This window comes from Nothobranchius furzeri, chromosome 5, assembly GCF_043380555.1.
Source record: "Nothobranchius furzeri strain GRZ-AD chromosome 5, NfurGRZ-RIMD1, whole genome shotgun sequence".
In the NCBI taxonomy this organism is placed as follows: Eukaryota; Metazoa; Chordata; class Actinopteri; order Cyprinodontiformes; family Nothobranchiidae; genus Nothobranchius; species Nothobranchius furzeri.
Genome location: NC_091745.1, coordinates 15,663,712 through 15,677,977, shown reverse-complemented (window position 1 = coordinate 15,677,977; position 14,266 = coordinate 15,663,712).

The window sequence follows — 14,266 nt, the reverse complement described above, 5'->3', positions numbered from 1 at the left end:
AGCAGTAGGTGTCAAACCATGACTTAGGAGTGCAAGCCTTGGCGCTCAGGGGCACCCATCAATATGTGATTGCGAGGCCACAGCACATAAGTTTTAGACTGGGTGGGATTCTTATACCCAACAGGAGTCTTCTGCCCGCCTTCTCATTAGAATATGCATAATTTGTGTTTCAGGCACTAGTTAACTAGTGAGCTGCTGCACTGCCACACATGTAAAGTGGTGAAACTTCAATTGTTCCACTAGTTAACTAGTGGACAAAAATGGTCAGCTTGTATGTGTTTTTAGGTGTAACTAGTTAACTAGTGAGCAAATCCGCACCTCACTAGTTAACTAGTGAGCACATCCGCACCTCACTAGTTAACTAGTGAGCAAATCCGCACCTCACTAGTTAACTAGTGAGCAAATCCGCACCTCACTAGTTAACTAGTGAGCAAATCCGCGCCTCACTAGTTAACTAGTGAGCAAATCCGCACCTCACTAGTTAACTAGTGAGCATATCCGCACCTCACTAGTTAACTAGTAAGCAAATCCGCACTTCACTAGTTAACTAGTGAGCATATCTGCGCCTCACTAGTTAACTAGTGAGCAAATCTGCACCCTACTAGTTAACTAGTTGGCCTTTTGAGGCCCACTAGTTAACTAGTGAGCATATCTGCACTTTACAAGTTAACTAGTGATGCTTTTTTGCACCTTACTAGTTAACTAGTGGGCGCTTTAGAGCGCACTAGTTAACTAGTGAGCAAATCTGCATCTCACTAGTTAACTAGTGAGCATATCCGCACCTTACTAGTTAACTTGTGGGCGTTTTGGGACCCACTAGTGAACTAGTGACACTTATTTTGCACCTCACTAGTTAACTAGTGGACATTTGTACCCTCACTAGTTAACTAGTGAGCAGTTCCGCCTTCACAAGTTTACATGTAAGTGTCACACTGAAGCCACTAGTTCACTAGCTGAGGTTCCTCTGGCCAGCATGTTAACTTGTGTGCCGCATGCAAATGTTTGGGGTGGGATTTTGCAAAATTCCGCACTGTGATTGGTTGTCATATTTTATTTTGACACAGGGAGCCAATAGAGAGTCTTAATTTGAGAAATTCTCCGCCTCCTAATTAGAATTCTGCGCAACTAGCTAACTAGTGTGAATGTAGTGTTGAACTAGTTTACTAGTATACATTTATGTCCTCACTAGTTAACTAGTTTGGACAATGGATGCATCAACTAGGTAACTAGTGAGCCTGCTACAATCAACTAGCTAGCTAGTGAGCCATTAATGGTTCACTAGTTAACTAGTGGCACTGACCTACTCCAACTGGTTAACTAGTTAGGAGTTATGCCTTCACTAGTGAACATGTGGACACTTTGAACTGTCACTAGTTAACTAGTGAGACACAAAAACCTTCAACTAGCTGACTGGTATGCATTTTAGCCTTTACTAGTTAACTAGTGAGCCATTTTTGTGTCACCTAGTTAACTAGGAAGCCAAAATGTGTTCACTTGTCAACTAGTGGGCATTTCTTCTGTCACTAGTTAACTGGTGTGCACATTTTGGCCATCACTAGTTAACTAGTGAGACACAAAAACCTTCAACTAGCTGACTGGTATGCATTTTGGCCTTTACTAGTTAACTAGTGAGCCATTTTTGTGTCACCTAGTTAACTAGTGAAGCCAAAATGTGTTAACTAGTGAACATTTCCGTCTCCCACTAGTTAACTGGAGGGCTCATTTTGACCCTGACTAGTTAACTAGTGAGACACAAATACCTTCAACTAGCTGACTGGTATGCATTTTGGCCTTTACTAGTTAACTAATGAGCCATTTTTGTGTCAACTATTTAACTAGTGAAGGTCAAAATGTGTTCACTAGTTAACTAGTGTGTACATTTTGACCCTCACTAGTTAACTAGTTGACCTGTTGACAAGATATCAGAATTAATGCTCAAGCGGCTGGCCAAATTGGGCAAAGTTAACAAGTGGGATTTTTACATTCAGTAGTCAGCTAGTACGAGTTTTTGTACCTTACTAGTTGACTAGTAAAAACTAAATGTGTTTTAACTAGTTAACTAGTGGACATTGATTTGTCCACTAGTTAACTAGTGAACACACTGAGCAATACTAGTTAACTAGTAAGACATGAAACATTTTAACTAGTTAACTAGAGAGAATTTAGGCCTTACTAGTTAACTAGTTGACATTTAGGCTGTGACTATTTAACTAGTTGACACAGACATGGCTAACTAGTTAACTAGTGGACAGAAATGGCTTACATGTTCATGACAATTCTGGCTGATATCCTGATATCAGAATAAATGCTCATTTGGCTTGCCATAGTCTCTTTCTGATATCATGTAGAAACAAGCAGTATCTTTCTGATATCATGTAGAAACAAGCAGTCTCCTTCTGATATCATGTAGAAACAAGCAGTATCTTTCTGATATCATGTAGAAACAAGCAGTATCTTTCTGATATCATGTAGAAACAAGCAGTATCTTTCTGATATCATGTAGAAACAAGCAGTCTCCTTCTGATATCATGTAGAAACAAGCAGTCTCCTTCTGATATCATGTAGAAACAAGCAGTCTTCTTCTGATATCATGTAGAAACAAGCAGTCTTCTTCTGATATCATGTAGAAACAAGCAGTCTTCTTCTGATATCATGTAGAAACAAGCAGTCTTCTTCTGATATCATGTAGAAACAAGCAGCATCCTTCTGATATCATGTAGAAACAAGCAGTATCTTTCTGATATCATGTAGAAACAAGCAGTCTTCTTCTGATATCATGTAGAAACAAGCAGTCTTCTTCTGATATCATGTAGAAACAAGCAGTATCTTTCTGATATCATGTAGAAACAAGCAGTATCTTTCTATGGCAAGCCAAATGAGCATTTATTCTGATATCAGCCAGAATTGTCATGAACATGTAAGCCATTTCTGTCCACTAGTTAACTAGTTAGCCATGTTTGTGTCAACTAGTTAAATAGTGACAGCCTAAATGTCAACTAGTTAACTAGTAAGGCCTAAATTCTCTCTAGTTAACTAGTTAAAATGTTTCATATCTTACTAGTTAACTAGTATTGCTCAGTGTGTTCACTAGTTAACTAGTGGACAGATCAATGTCCACTAGTTAACTAGTTAAAACACATTTAGTTTTTACTAGTCAACTAGTAAGGTACAAAAACTCGTACTAGCTGACTACTGAATGTAAAAATCCCACTTGTTAACTTTGCCCAATTTGGCCAGCCGCTTGAGCATTAATTCTGATATCTTGTCAACAGGTCAACTAGTTAACTAGTGAGGGTCAAACTGTACACGCTAGTTAACTAGTGAACACATTTTGACCTTCACTAGTTAACTAGTTGACACAAAAATGGCTCATTAGTTAACTAGTAAAGGCCAAAATGCATACCAGTCAGCTAGTTGAAGGTATTTGTGTCTCACTAGTTAACTAGTCAGGGTCAAAATGAGCCCACCAGTTAACTAGTGGGAGACGGAAATGTTCACTAGTTAACTAGTGAACACATTTTGGCTTCACTAGTTAACTAGGTGACACAAAATGGCTCACTAGTTAACTAGTAAAGGCCAAAATGCATACCAGTCAGCTAGTTGAAGGTTTTTGTGTCTCACTAGTTAACTAGTGATGGCCAAAATGTGCACACCAGTTAACTAGTGACAGAAGAAATGCCCACTAGTTGACTAGTGAACACATTTTGGCTTCCTAGTTAACTAGGTGACACAAAAATGGCTCACTAGTTAACTAGTAAGGGCTAAAATGCATACCAGTCAGCTAGTTGAAGGTTTTTGTGTCTCACTAGTTAACTAGTGACAGTTCAAAGTGTCCACATGTTCACTAGTGAAGGCAAAACTCCTAACTAGTTAAGTAGTTGGAGTAGGGCAGTGCCACTAGTTAACTAGTGAACCATTAATGACTCACTAGCTAGCTAGTTGATTGTAGCAGGCTCACTAGTTACCTAGTTGATGCATCCATTGTCCAAACTAGTTAACTAGTGAGGACATAAATGTATACTAGTAAACTAGTTCAAGCCTACATTCACACTAGCTAGCTAGTTGCACAGAATTCTAATTAGGAGGCAGAGAATTTCTCAAATTGAGGCTTTCTATTGGCTCACTATGTTAAAATAAAATATGACAACCAATCACAGTGCGGAATTTTGCAAAATCCCACCCCAAACATTTGCATGCGGCACACAAGTTAACATGCTGGCCAGAGGAACCTCAGCTAGTAAACTAGTAGTGGCTTCAGTGTGACACTTACATGTAAACTTGTGAAGGCGGAACTGCTCACTAGTTAACTAGAGAGGGTACAAATGTCCACTAGTTAACTAGTGAGGTGCAAAATAAGTGTCACTAGTTCACTAGTGGGCCCCAAAACGCCCACAAGTTAACTAGTAAGGTGTGGATATGCTCACTAGTTAACTAGTGAGGTGCAGATTTGCTCACTAGTTAACTAGTGCACCATTAAGCGCCCACTAGTTAACTAGTAAGGTGCAAAAAAGCATCACTAGTTAACTAGTAAGGTGCAGATATGCTCACTAGTTAACTAGTGGGCCCCAAAACGCCAACTAGTTAACTAGTAGGGTGCGGATTTGCTCACTAGTTAACTAGTGAGGCGCAGATATGCTCACTAGTTAACTAGTGATGTGCGGATTTGCTTACTAGTTAACTAGTGAGGCGCAGATATGCTCACTAGTTAACTAGTGAGGTGCGGATTTGCTCACTAGTTAACTAGTGAGGCGCGGATTTGCTCACTAGTTAACTAGTGAGGTGCGGATTTGCTCACTAGTTAACTAGTGAGGTGCAGATATGCTCACTAGTTAACTAGTGAGGTGCGGATTTGCTCACTAGTTAACTAGTGAGGTGCAGATATGCTCACTAGTTAACTAGTGAGCATATCTGCACCTCACTAGTACCTCACTAGTTAACTAGTGAGCATATCTGCACCTCACTAGTTAACTAGTGAGGTGCGGATTTGCTCACTAGTTAACTAGTTGCATCTAAAAACACATACAAGCTGACCATTTTTGTCCACTAGTTAACTAGTGGAACAATTGAAATTTCACCAGTTTACATGTGTGGGAGTGCAGCAGCTCACTAGTTAACTAGTGCCTGAAACACAAATTATGCATATTCTAATGAGAAGGCGGGCAGAAGACTCCTGTTGGGTATAAGAATCCCACCCAGTCTAAAACGTATGTGCTGTGGCCTCACAATCTGATGGGTGTCCCTGAGCGCCAAGGCTTGCACTCATTAGTCATGGTTTGACACCTACTGGTTGGTCGTTGCGGCGGGTTCGAATCCCGCAGATGGCATTCCGCAATTGCTGTAACATTATTTATTTTCTCTTTGTGTTGTAATGTTCAAAGTTTTATTGTTTTACTGCTTTTATTCCCCCCTCCCAAATCAAGTAAAGCACCTCGTTTGGTGTCGTGTAAGGGAGATCAGTTGGCGAGTTCAAGTCCCATTGAGGAGAATTGGAATTTAGTGTGCCAGTAATTTTATTGTAGTTCATTTTTGTTTGGTATTGAAAGTTTGGTATTGAAAAAGGCTATATTAAAAATAATTATTGATATATATATATATATATATATATATATATATATATATATATATATATATATATATATATATCTCCATCCATCCATCCATCCATCTTCCCAAGAAATAGATCAAATGACACTGAGGGAAAAAACTGTGGTTATTTTGGAGAGGGTGCTGGCTGCAAAACCACAAAGGCGGAGCTGCACCCCGCCCATTCACGCAAACTCAGCCTAGCCCACTGACTTCCGTTTTTGTTTTCAACTTTATCGCAAACTGACCTGACCCACATGAATTACGGCTGTTACTAGTTTACAGTCGTTAATGCTATGTTCTATACTCCAATTAAACAAGATAAATATAACTTGCTACATGACAAAGACTGAATATATCTCGAAATGAAAAGGTTTCTTTTAACGAATATCTGCCTACAGCTGGTCTAATAAAAGTGGTGTACAACAGCACTTCAGTCTATTGAATGGCCTCTGGTAGTCTAGTGGTAAAATCGTCTGAGTTGGTTTTTGCTTTCCCCTCAGCTGATGCTGGTTCGATTCTCGGTGGGGTCATCAGCAGTCTATTTAGCCACATTCAATTTGTTTATATTTTAGTTGTAATGTTTCTTTTCAGCAAAATATTTATGTCGCTAAAAGTTCTTTGAATTTGGTCGTTCCTAAACAGCATTTTAGTTGAAACTCTGCTCACAAATGGACTCACACTGGCTAAATAAACGAATAAATAAATAAATAAACACATTATATGTTAAACGGTATACCAGTAAATTGTTGTAAACATAGTACTGGCAAGTGTAGCTAGAAATGAAGAAAAGAGGTTGTAAACTACCTAAAACTTACACTACTGGGAGGCGAAACAGCATGTCAACCTGACTCCATAACCACTACACCACCACATCTGTTATAAATCAAGTGGCGTTACATGTAATTGTGCTGCCCAGTGTGTCTCTGAGATGGGATGTATGGTTTATTGGCGGTGTCTCAGTAGAAGTCATTTCAGAAATAATTTGTCAGAAAATTCACAGAATATCCAGATTTGAGAACCAAGACCAGACCCGCTTCGGGGGAGGAGACCAAATTGAAGCTGAGATGGGAGGAAAATGCATGAATGAGGCTAAAAATGGCTTTGGCGTGTTTCTTATGAGGAAATGACAATATAACATGATTAAAAGTTCCAAAAGTTAGATTTTTAATTATATCGAACCTTTACAAAAACTGTTCAATTAACTTCTCAACTCCGTCCTCAATCTCGCATTTTTTAGCTACAACACCCTCTTTGGTTCCAGAATGCTATCAAGTCTGACAACTGGAAGGAATTAGACTGACTCTAATGGAATGGGCGGGGCTGATTCTGGAATGGGCGGCGCTGACTCTGGTGCAGCTCCACCTTCTGGTGCAGCTCCCGCTTTGTGGTTCTGCAGCAAGCACCACTTGTTATTTTGAGCTAGTACCAGAAGACAGTGTAACCTTTTTTAGTTCTCTCCAGTCAAAACAAAACTTTAGACTTTTTTCTTTTTTAAATTTAACAGGGAACAGCAATCAATTGAACAGGGAACTGCAACCAGTAGTCACACAACAAAATAAAATCACACAAACAAAATAAAGTTACTCTCCTTTTTTCTTGGTGTCTGAAAAGGGCAGGGAAAACCATCAGACTCCAGTCACCCATCGAATGGACTCTTCACCCTCCTGCCCTCTGGGAAGCGCTACAGGAGCCTATGGACTAAGACTACCAGGTCCCGAAACAGTTTCTTCCCCACAGCTGTCAGACTCCTAAACTCTGCCTGCTGACATAACACCCCAAACCAGCAGCACCCTACATAAACTCTGTAGAAACAAGAAAGCCCTGGAAATCGATGCAGAGCGTCGCGGGATATGCCTGACTGGTCATATATATTACCTCTCATGACACTGACCTCTGACCCTATGAACTTGTGTATGTGATGAGTTTATTTACCTTTGATAGGGAGTTATGACCTCTGATTTTGTCAAAATCCTTCAACCCGTTCAGGAGATATTGCACACAAAAGCCAAATTTTCATATATACGGCCTCACACAACCTTGACCTTTGACCCTATGAGGTTTTGTACCTCATGAGTTTATTTACCTTATATAGGGAGTTCTCACCTGCGATTTGGTCAAAGTATTTCAACCTGTTCAGAAGATATTGCACACAAAAACCAATTTTTCATATATACGGCCTCACACGACCTTTACCTTTGACCCTATGAGGTTGTGACCTGATCAGTTTATCTACCTTTGATAGGGAGCTATCACCTCTGATTTGGTCAAAATCATTCAACCCGTTCAGGCAATTTTTGATATATATATGACCTCACACAACCTTGACCTTTGACCCTATTACATTGTGTTCCTAATCAGTTCATGTACCCTTCATAGTAATAAAATACACAGGCGAGGGTCCGACTCTCTGGAGGACGCCATGTTGGATTCTATGTTTATTTAGCTGTATTTATGGTTTTGCTGGTGGTTTTTGACTCCTTTGAAAACAGTGCAACAACACTCTTCTTCTTCCTTTTCTCGTGTGTTATTTGGCGGATGGCACTCAACATAAAAAGATGCATTTCTCAAACAATTAATGTATTGGAGCGTGAACCTGAGTCATTAATCTCATATCCTAATTTGAGAGTTACAGCTAGAGTCCAGAGAGTTTTGTTGGCTTTATGAGCATTAGTTAGTAAGGTCCTCACTTGAACAAAAAATACAGCTTGTTTGCAGTGACTTTGGTATTTACTACCCCCTATTGCCAGAAATCTACACACTTTCCCTTTAAGCGCGTTGTCTCTTTAAGACTGGTCCTGGGTGACATTGGAGTTTACAGCGAGGCCGTAGAAATTCTCTGTCTGGATATTTATTGTGGAGATTAATGGACTAAAATGGGTTGCTGCACCGTGACTGTCTTCTCCTTTTTTTGGAGAGTAAAAACTATATTTTGGTTTTTAAATGCTGCCGCTGCACCGTATTAAGAAATGATATTACTGTTTGGTTCGAAATGGGTTGAAATGTTCACATTTCTTCTTTGCTTTACATGCTGATCACTAAAGCGTGCTTTAATTAATATTGCGTTTTCGTAAAACGTAAGAGCAAACAAGGGGGATTTTAATTGACAAAAATAATAAAATCAGCACATTTCCAAGCCAACTGCGGTTAACATTGGCACGTCGGCTTGAAAAATATCTCCTTTTTGCCGTAAATAACACACATTTCATAGCTGTTGTGGGTTATTTATGTGTTCATCAGTGCTTGAGAACTGTAACTTTGGGGAGCGGGTCGTAATTGTGGGCTTTTAATGCGGTGCTGTCTGTGGCGAGGTGTTGGTAGGGTCTGATCGGAGCTGCAGCCAGAGCGTTTTGCCCGACCAGCGGCTGCTGGGAGCTGGTCCACGGTGAAGCAGCCCACGCAGCCGAACGAGGGCTTCCCGGCTAAGAGCTGACCGCAGCGGCCCCGACGACCGCGGGCCAGCGACCCGAGAAATAACATGGGGAGTCCTGCTGCTGCCTGCTGTTGTTTGTTTTCCGTAGTAAATACCTGAATATGCAGAGACTCAACAGGTCATTCAGTTGTGTGGTATCATTCAGATGATCAAATGAAATGTTGCAACATTAATATCAGTTTACCTGATCTTGATCAATAATCACATTGATGAATTGGTGCATGAATAACTACAAACCCTGCTTCCTGCAGCAGCTTTTTCTGCTCTAGATTTATGATCTGCTATTTGTATATTTCAACGAAAAAGACGGAAATGGCATTAATTATTTAGATTTATTTGTGGATTTTTTTGTCGATGTTAACCCTGTTGTGTCTCAGTTCATGAAGCTGTTTTCAATGTTTCCCGCGATGCGAGCAGCTGATTGTGCAGCAGATGGCCGCGGACATGATCAATTTCGAAGTGCTAGTTCTGGATCAAGAGAAAGCCTGCTGTGCTGTGCCGATGATTTTATTTTGCGAGGATGGATTGAGGAAGGGGGACACACATGCTTAAATATCGACTGTCGGCAATAATCAGATTCATACTCATAAAATACATGTTAACATGTTTTGTGTGTGTGTGTGTGTGTGTGTAACTCTGCCCACTAATCCGTTACGTATTTTGTTTCTTGTTGACATAAATACAAAAATTATGCAAAAGAAAAGAAGTGAAATAATGTACACAACTAAAGTGTATGATCCAGTATCAACCCGCGACCTTCACCATTGCAGGCAAACGCGTTAGTCACTAGACCACCGGCACTAGGTGCTACATCTCCTCGCAAATTCATACCTTTAAAACACTATGAGTGCTGGAGGCTTTACAGCAACGTATGTAAAATAGAGCCTTTTTTATTATTATAAACTTGTCGCTTCCGTACAAATGTGAAACAATATATCTGACGGAGATTTCTGCGGAGTTTCTGCACTTTCCTGTCAACAGAAACTGACATGCTGTCTGCCGCTGCCTTCCGCCTCCAGGCTTTTTCAGACTAATAACTGAAAACTAAAGACTGCACACGTTAACTGAACAAAGATTACAGCAATACACCACAACTTTCTCGCTACAAATATCGTCAAAACATATTTATGTGCTCAAACGATCTTAGTTTATCAAATTTTCTCTTAGAACAGCCTGAACAGAGTCTGCCATACTTTCTCTGTTTCTCAGTCCTACATGGACCAATCACATAGCTGTTCTGCATTTCTTCATTTGCATGTAAAGGCCGGATTTGCTCACTAGCTAACTAGTGAGCAGTACAGCGGTCGAACTAGTTAACATGTTACACAGAATGCCAGCCAAGTGTGTATTTATTCAAATTCCACAAATTTACTAGTTTTAGGGGCATTTTTCTGCAGCTAGTTAACTAGTGACAGTGTTTTGTGTTCACTACTTAACATGTAAGGCTCAGTTTGCCCTCTATAAGCTAGTGAGAAAAAATTATAATGCAGATATGCTCACTAGTTAACTAGTGAGTGCTTCCTGTCCCATTACAAGTGAACTAGAAAGGCCAAATATGTCAACTAGTTAACTAGTGAAGGTAAATTTGTCACTAGTTAACTAGTAAGAACACATTTTTACATAACAAGTAAACTAGATTGCTCCAAAAACAGCAACTAGTGTGCATCTTGTGCGCACTAGTTAACTAGTGAGCATATCTGCACCTCACTAGTTAACTAGTGAGCAAATCCGCACCTCACTAGTTAACTAGTGAGCAAATCCGCACCTCACTAGTTAACTAGTGAGCAAATCCGCACCTCACTAGTTAACTAGTGAGCAAATCCGCACTTCACTAGTTAACTAGTGAGCAAATCCGCGCCTCACTAGTTAGCTAGTAAGCAAATCTGCACTTCACTAGTTAACTAGTGAGCATATCTGTGCCTCACTAGTTAACTAGTGAGCAAATCCGCACCCTACTAGTTAACTAGTTGGCGTTTTGGGGCCCACTAGTTAACTAGTGAGCATATCTGCACTTTACAAGTTAACTAGTGATGCTTTTTTGCACCTTACTAGTTAACTAGTGGGTGCTTTAGGGCACACTAGTTAACTAGTGAGCAAATCTGCACCTCACTAGTTAACTAGTGAGCAAATCCGCACATCACTAGTTAACTAGTGAGCATATCTGTGCCTCACTAGTTAACTAGTGAGCAAATCCGCACCCTACTAGTTAACATGTTGACATTTTGGGGCCCACTAGTTAACTAGTGAGCATATCTGCACTTTACAAGTTAACTAGTGATGCTTTTTTGCACCTTACTAGTTAACTAGTGGGCGCTTTAGGGCGCACTAGTTAACTAGTGAGCAAATCTGCACCTCACTAGTTAACTAGTGAGCATATCCGCACCTTACTAGTTAACTTGTGGGCGATTTGGGGCCCACTAGTGAACTAGTGACACTTATTTTGCACCTCACTAGTTAACTAGTGGACATTTGTACCCTCTCTAGTTAACTAGTGAGCAGTTCTGCCTTCACAAGTTTACATGTAAGTGTCACACTGAAGCCACTACTAGTTCACTAGCTGAGGTTCCTCTGGCCAGCATGTTAACTTGTGTGCCGCATGCAAATGTTTGGGGTGGGATTTTACGAAATTCCGCACTGTGATTGGTTGTCATATTTTATTTTGACACAGGGAGCCAATAGAGAGTCTTAATTTGAGAAATTCTCCGCCTCCTAATTAGAATTCTGCGCAACTAGCTAGCTAGTGTGAATGTAGACTTGAACTAGTTTACTAGTATACATTTATGTCCTCACTAGTTAACTAGTTTGGACAATGGATGCATCAACTAGGTAACTAGTGAGCCTGCTGCCATCAACTAGCTAGCTAGTGAGCCATTAATGGTTCACTAGTTAACTAGTGGCACTGACCTACTCCAACTAGTTAACTAGTTAGGAGTTAAGCCTTCACTAGTTAACTAGTGTGCACATTTTGGCCATCAATAGTTAACTAGTGAGACACAAAAAACCTTCAACTAGCTGACTGGTATGCACTTTGGCCTTTACTAGTTAACTAGTGAGCCATTTATGTGACAACTAGTTAACTAGTGAAGCCAAAATGTGTTCACTAGTTAACTAGTGCACATTTATGTCTACCACAAGTTAACTAGTGTGCACATTTTGGCCATCACTAGTTAACTAGTGAGACACAAAAACCTTCAACTAGCTGACTGGTATGCATTTTGGTCTTTACTAGTTAACTAGTGAGCCATTTATGTGTCAACTAGTTAACTAGTGAAGCCAAAATATGTTCACTAGTTAACTAGTGCGCATTTATCTCTACCACAAGTTAACTAGTGTGCACATTTTGACCCTCACTAGTTAACTAGTGAGACAAATACCTTCAAGTAGCTGACTGCTATGCATTTCTGCTTTTACTAGTTAACTAGTGAGCAGTTTTTGTGTCAACTAGTTAACTACTGAAGCCTAAATGTGTTCACTAGTTAACTAGTGCACATTTCTGCTGTCACTAGTTAACTAGTGGGCACATTTTCACCCTCGATATTTAACTAGTTGACACAAACATGTCTAACTAGTTAACTAGTGGACAGAAATGGCTTACATGTTCATGACAATTCTGGCTGATATCCTGATATCAGAATAAATGCTCATTTGGCTTGCCATATATTTCTGATATCATGTAGAAACAAGCAGTCTCTTTCTGATATCATGTAGAAACAAGCAGTCTTCTTCTGATATCATGTAGAAACAAGCAGTCTTCTTCTGATATCATGTAGAAACAAGCAGTCTTCTTCTGATATCATGTAGAAACAAGCAGTCTTCTTCTGATATCATGTAGAAACAAGCAGTATCTTTCTGATATCATGTAGAAACAAGCAGTCTCTTTCTGATATCATGTAGAAACAAGCAGTATCTTTCTGATATCATGTAGAAACAAGCAGTCTTCTTCTGATATCATGTAGAAACAAGCAGTCTCCTTCTGATATCATGCAGAAACAAGCAGTCTCTTTCTGATATCATGTAGAAACAAGCAGTATCTTTCTGATATCATGTAGAAACAAGCAGTCTCCTGATATCATCAAGACAGAAGCAGTCTCTTTCTGATATAATGTAGAAACAAGCAGTCTTCTTCTGATATCATGTAGAAACAAGCAGTCTCTTTCTGATATCATGTAGAAACAAGCAGTCTTCTTCTGATATCATGTAGAAACAAGCAGTCTTCTTCTGATATCATGTAGAAACAAGCAGTCTTCTTCTGATATCATGTAGAAACAAGCAGTATCTTTCTGATATCATGTAGAAACAAGCAGTCTCTTTCTGATATCATGTAGAAACAAGCAGTCTTCTTCTGATATCATGTAGAAACAAGAAGTCTCCTTCTGATATCATGTAGAAACAAGCATTCTTCTTCTGATATCATCAAGACAGAAGCAGTATCTTTCTGATATCATAAAGAAACAAGCAGTCTCCTTCTGATATCATCAAGACAGAAGCAGTATCTTTCTGATATCATGTAGAAACAAGCAGTCTCCTTCTGATATCATCAAGACAGAAGCAGTCTCTTTCTGATATCATGTAGAAACAAGCAGTCTCCTTCTGATATCATAAAGAAACAAGCAGTCTCCTTCTGATATCATGTAGAAACAAGCAGTCTCCTTCTGATATCATGTAGAAACAAGCAGTCTCCTTCTGATATCATGTAGAAACAAGCAGTCTCCTTCTGATATCATGTAGAAACAAGCAGTCTTCTTCTGATATCATCAAGACAGAAGCAGTATCTTTCTGATATCATAAAGAAACAAGCAGTCTCCTTCTGATATCATCAAGACAGAAGCAGTATCTTTCTGATATCATGTAGAAACAAGCAGTCTTCTTCTGATATCATGTAGAAACAAGCAGTCTCCTTCTGATATCATCAAGACAGAAGCAGTCTCTTTCTGATATCATGTAGAAACAAGCAGTCTCCTTCTGATATCATAAAGAAACAAGCAGTCTCCTTCTGATATCATGTAGAAACAAGCAGTCTCCTTCTGATATCATGTAGAAACAAGCAGTCTCCTTCTGATATCATGTAGAAACAAGCAGTCTTCTTCTGATATCATGTAGAAACAAGCAGTCTCCTTCTGATATCATGTAGAAACAAGCAGTCTCCTTCTGATATCATGTAGAAACAAGCAGTCTCCTTCTGATATCATAAAGAAACAAGCAGTCTCCTTCTGATATCATCAAGACAGAAGCAGTATCTTTCTGATATCA